Here is a 6,365-nt window from a genome sequence, read left to right as displayed (position 1 = left end):
AGCATACTGAGCATCTTTCTCTTTGACACCATGTCTGATATCCCACGTGATCTGTCAAATACTAATGCATGAAAATCCTAACCTCAAAAAAATCACCCATTATTAGCAATTTGCTGGGAGAAAGATTTTGTGTCTTTAGTACTTGCTTATTTCAAGGCAAAGTGCTATTTTTTATTATTCTTGTTCGCTGAAAGTTTTATTAGCCTGACTTATCTAACTTCAGTTTAATGCAATAAAAGAGTTATAGAACCAGAAGTTTCTTCTCCAAAAAAATTTATTCTAATGTATATTATTGTATATATTTTATCACCTCGTTATTGGGTCTGCATTATATTTTTGCTTGTTTTCTTGGAAAGACCTTAGCCGAGAACTTTCGATCATTTCGATTCTGTCCTGCATGATCATCTTCTCATGGAAATCAATAATTCAAAATTCAAAATTCAAAAAAAGCGGATAGCCGTACCATCCTCTACGTAAGATACTTGTATTCTAAATTCTTAGTTAAAGATTCAGAGCTGCAGATGTCTCTATTCATAAAATCGACTGCAACAAGAAAAACTGCAGGCAACAGTAAACAAAGTACAACGCATTTTCGAAGTGGTTGGTGCTGTTCGTACCATATATCGTGGCTTGTTTTTGGCCTGTGACACTTACAAAGCCTCTCTATGGTGGGAAACAGCCACGAAATTCTTGCGGTGCAAAAACCTCTTCTACCTACAACGTTGCGATGCTTGCCTGTTGACCCGTCGCACCGTCTCAACGGATGATATGCTGACTTTCAAAAGTACAGTTCCTCCTGACCTGCTTGTCATACAGCGTAAATTTGCAATCAGGTTAAGAAGGGCTTGAGTGTGTCCTTGCGTCGGAATTGCTGGATTTCCGATGACGATGTAGAGAGGGAGGGACAGTCATCCTAGCGGTCGGGTGACCTACGAGTACATGCGGGACGTTAGGTTTGTTGAAGGTAACCTATACTTCAGATTCTGTCTAACATTGGGTTTTTTGGCAACGAGGTATGGGTGGCCTCAGCGGCACCTATCTGTCAGGTCGGGGTGTTTGTGTGGGGCACAGATAGAGGACTGAGTGCATCGAATTGCAGAATGCCTCATGTACTCGGACATTAGGGATCTGGGTGGTATGAGGACTAGCTGGACTGATAGACCTTTAGATGTTAGCCAGTCCAGAGCAGTATGGAAGCGCAGCTGGTAGTAGTTTCGGCTAATAGGTCCGACCGGAGACTTAATGCTTGTGCCACAAAGAGCAGAAGCTCTTGGAGTTCGCTCTAACCTGCTGATGCGGATTGGAGTATTGTGGTGATTGTGGTTAATTCCCAATTGCGAGGAAAACTAACAATTTGTCAGTTGAATGTACAGTTGCATTACAAGCGGGGGCCGTACCCAAAGCACGACTGAAGTTGTACATGGGCCTAGAATCCTGCCATGGGGCAAGGAAGGTATCATTGTCCCAATGGTGTGAAAAGTTAGTATGTACATTCCACATGGCCAGTTGACACTGAAAGTTGTCAGGCATTTTCAGGGCGCTGATAAACGCATTGATTTGAGCGCCGTGAGGAAAGCCGTCGCCTGCAGGTACTCACATAAAAACACAACGAACTTTGTAACAAGGAATTTTACCACTTCTTAAGACCAGAAAAATTACTGGCTGTCCCGAAAACCGCAGTATTTTAGTTAAATTGACATTATTAATAGTTTACTTTTAGAGTCTTAAACAGTTCGTTGATGTATTCAAGATTTTAAACTATAAATTCTTTTATTTAACAACACTTTAACTGATTTCGTCCTTTTACATATGATGCTGAACTGAAGTTGCTACTCGTAGAGTATAAAATGTTCGATTGCACCCGAACTTAGCAAGTCATTATTTGTCTGGTTTAATTTCCAGATATTTCACAAAGTTCTGAAAAGTTAATGAAAATAAATTTCAAAACTTCGGACCATACAATTTTTTCCAATATCCTTAGAATTTAGTTGTTTAGCAGTTGACGTTATTCTACGTATCTGTCTTTTTTCTGATTCTTCATACGAATACATTTGTTTTTACAAACATCGAGTGTAAGCAGCTGAAGAACTGCATACTGAAACGCGCTGCCTTAAAAAGTGGTATAAATTCTTTAGCAAGTGGAAAGAGATTTCTTTGTCACAGACAACTGTTTCGCTACACTTTTACTATTTTTCATCGAAATGCTCTACGCTGACACTCCAAAATGCAATGTTACAAGAATGTATCTGTTTTGCAAACATAGAAATTATTAAGAGAAGAAAAGAACAGCTGAAACAACAGTTCTGTGTTATTGATCAGTGATGATCACGATATTTTTAAAATTGGAAAAGAGAACAGCTGATGATGGTGATCAAGGTATGTCAAGGTTTTATAACTTGAGAGATGACATCGCTCGAATAATTTTAAAATAGTGCCAGTTCCATAAGCTTAAGTTCAGATCCCTGCGGGTTTAACAGCGCTATTCAGTAATGCACGAACATTTTCTAGCATTTTCATGCTTCAAGTAAAGTGCTTACACCACGACTTGTTTGTTAGTTAGCAATCAGGAAACTTTGCTAAGCAACTCTGTGAATGATTAATCTCATCAAAGCGCTTGACTGACACACATTAAAAACAAATAAATAAAGAAAGAAATTCATAAAAATTGCGTAGCTGCTCAACTTCATTAAAGCTTTTCACGACTATATTGCAATAGCAAGCAATAAAAGCAATAAGAAATGACAAATGACGGCTTGTAACTAAAGAAAATATATACTCATACTCAGCTAACTGCCAGCAAAAACAAAAAAGTGGAGAAAAACTTTCATTTTCGATTAGAAAACTAGTGTATTTACAGCAATTGCTACTTACAGCGCAATAACAAAACTTATGTATATATATAGCGGCACGCTCACCCAGCCTGACAGCGATGCACGTCACGCTTGACACCTCAACTGTCAACTGTGCTTAATTAAATAAACAATGGCATGCGTGCGGGTACCCAATAGGAAATCGAGCACTTGATCATTGAGTAAAACGATAGGAAAGAAGGAGACGAAGAGAACTGTTCAACGGATTCATAGGAAGGCGGTTTTTGAAACTTGTAACTAAAATTGTTTTTGTAATAGTAAAACACAATATTTTAATTTTTGAGCTTAATTTTGAGGTTATGTGAAAAAAAATGTGGGACGAGCCACAATATATTATATTATATTTAAACGTTTAATACAACATGGCAACACCATGTCAGCAAGTCAGCTGCGCCTGGCTTACAAGAAACGCTGAAACGAATACAACACAAAACGAAATAAGGAATACATAGGTAACCGCTAGGCTTGAAGACGCCCGCGGTTATTACTATATAGGACTACACATCATACGATCAACTCTCTTCTTCTGCTGACAGCCATCGCGTGCACATCGAATAACCACAGCACAATAACCACCACAAAAAATGCAAATCAAAAAGTTATAAATCTTTGCCTTTGTTTCCATAGGCGTTTTGGGAAACCCCGTTTTTGACCACTAAAAGTTTAACCAAGCCGCTCTCTTTCTTCTTCCCAATGTTTGATTTTTCGTGAAGTATTATTCCTTATTGCCAATGTTCCTACGAATGGTACAAAGCCTTCAAATATGGTCGAGAGATCGCCTCGTTCTCGAAGACCTTTGACCTTTTCAATTGATGATAATATTAATAAGTGAAGAATATGGTTCTCGAAAATCGCCAGGAGAGTGTTAGAGAGACGGTAAGACAGCTAAGTATCTCCCACGAGACCGTTCGAATGTTTTTGGTGGATATTTTGGGCATGAAACGCGTTTGTGCTCGACTCGTCTTGATAAAGCTGATTGTTTTTTTTTCAAAAATAGTACCGTAAAAAGGTCTCTTTGGACACGCTTCATCGTGCGAATTCCGATCCCACATTCCTGAAGAGCTTTATAACTGCCGATGAGACATGGTTTTATCAGTTTGACATGCATTGAGGCGTTTAAGTAATTCATTTTCAGTCGAACGAAGAGATGAAACAAGGACGAGGAGTTGAAGGCCGCCTCAAAAAGTGCTTATGAAAAATCTTTTGAGGAATGAAAAATTCATAAGGGTATTAGATTTGGTGGGAATTTTAAGGCGTATAATTAAATATGTTACGTTTTTTCACAATTTCCGGAACCCTTTTGTCAGAATGCTTGTAATATACATTTTGCTTCGTATATGCTTCACATCCTCTTTCAAGAAATAGTAGTTATGCATTAAGCGACAGCATATAATTCAGTTCAATGATTGTAATTTAAGCTAACATTTCCTACAGAGTTTCTTTACTGGTACAATCAGCTCATAGTATTACTTACTAAATTAAAGTTGCTACTGTGTATTTTGGATTGTAGAATTTAAACAAGTAATATCTTCGACAAGCAAATAAGTAGACTTAAGCATCGATATACATACACACATATATGTAAATGTATTTGTATATAAAAATAACAATTATATATTTGTATATATAAGTGTTGCTAGCAACTAGTCAATGCGCAAATGAAAGTAATTTGATGTGACTGCTAACTAACCACGCCAAGATAAGTAAACTCAGCATCACAGCTAGACAGAGTAACAACTTCGCTTGACTGCAAGCAACGATCCACAAACTGTTGATCCACTATCATGTTGAAGCCGAAAATTTCTTACACTCGTAGCATATATAACGCAAACATATACATATATGCCTATACATACAACATGCATTCATATATTGTTAAGCTGCACTATTTGGCTTCACATTTAATTTTATACTGTCAGAAAAAGATCCAGCTGCCGATATGCTGAGCTTATTCACTGTGGGCTTTAGGTAATTGAAAAGTGCAGCAGCGACGCAGCTATGCTGTCATTGCGCTGTTATTGCCTTTATATATTTCATATATATTTATCTGCTCTACAAAGTGGCATTGTAGCTGTGGCCTTTTCTCCAACTTTTATAATTATAATTTCTCAGTTGAAATGTGATGAAAATCTTTTAAATTTACTATCAGACGGTGATTACATTCATGCCTATAAAATGCATACATACATATACAACTTATAGGCTCGAACACATTCAAAGAGCAAGTAGTATATACAGTACATGTCCGCATATATACTTTTTTATATCTTTGGAATTTCCAACTATAGTTAAGATGTCTGATTGCTTGAATGAAATTTGACTCTTGGCTTTTATAAATATGATATATATGTATATTTACTAAATTTGGAATTGGGTCTGAGTTGGAAAAATAAATGATTTTTATCATGTTTTTTTGAAAAATGTTAACCTCGACGCCATCTCTGTAACATATATGGTATACATACATATTGTTTGAGTGATGATTTTTGGGTGTGTAAGATGACTAGTAGATTACATTTTTTTTATTAACAGACTGAGCTGAGCATTTCTATAATATATTATACTTCCTATAAAAGTTTCTAAAATGTATTTAAAATACTGAAGAAAGAACGAAAGTTGAAATATCTTTGTTAGATAGTTGTAAATCCAAAGTTATGAGTAGTATCAAGCGAAACAGTATTTTTGACTTTTATTTTTTTTCGAAGATCCGATTATACGTCCATATCGTAACTATCATGGAAGTTTGACCGAATACTGTTATATGTGAATTAAGAGGAAAGAGTAGATTATGTTCATGTACTTACTACATATGTATATATAATTTATAATTATGTTTTTCAATAACAAACTCGGAAAAGAAACATAACTTTTGAAGACTATAGTGAGTTCTAAATCATTTATAAATATAAATATGATATTCTCAATAATCTAAGAAACAATATCAATAACAGCATTTATTATCATCGAAAATATGTGAAATATGGAAAAAATTGCATACAAATATATTGGAGAGACGCGTAAACTCAAAACGAAAATTGTAAAAACATTTTTCATTTCTTATATTAGGTTGTCAAAAAAGTCTTGCGGTATTTTCGCTGGTTGGCGCTGAGAGCGCGTAGTTCTAGTTTTATTCGTCGCGTCGGGTCATGCTATACCTTTTTGGAAAGCTCATACGTGCTAACACGTGTTTGATTGATTGTCGTTCGTGAGTTACAGCGTCGCAAATATGGAGCAAAATAAAAAGAAAATACGGCATATTTTACAGTACTACTATGATAAAGGCAAAAATGCATCTCAAGATGAAAATAAAATTTTTGCAGTTTATGAACCCGATACAGTTTCCATTTCCACCGCACAACGTTGGTTTCAACGGTTTCGTTCTAGTGTAGTGGTGGTGGTCAAAGATGCGCCACGCTCCGGAAGGCCTGTCGTCGAAAATTGCGATAAAATCGCTGAATTGGTCGAAAGAGACCGGCATAGTAGCAGCCGTAGCAT

Source organism: Bactrocera latifrons, unplaced genomic scaffold, assembly GCF_001853355.1.
Source record: "Bactrocera latifrons isolate USDA-ARS-PBARC rearing strain unplaced genomic scaffold, ASM185335v1 scaffold_249, whole genome shotgun sequence".
Taxonomy (NCBI): Eukaryota; Metazoa; Arthropoda; class Insecta; order Diptera; family Tephritidae; genus Bactrocera; species Bactrocera latifrons.
This window is presented reverse-complemented; position numbering follows the sequence as displayed.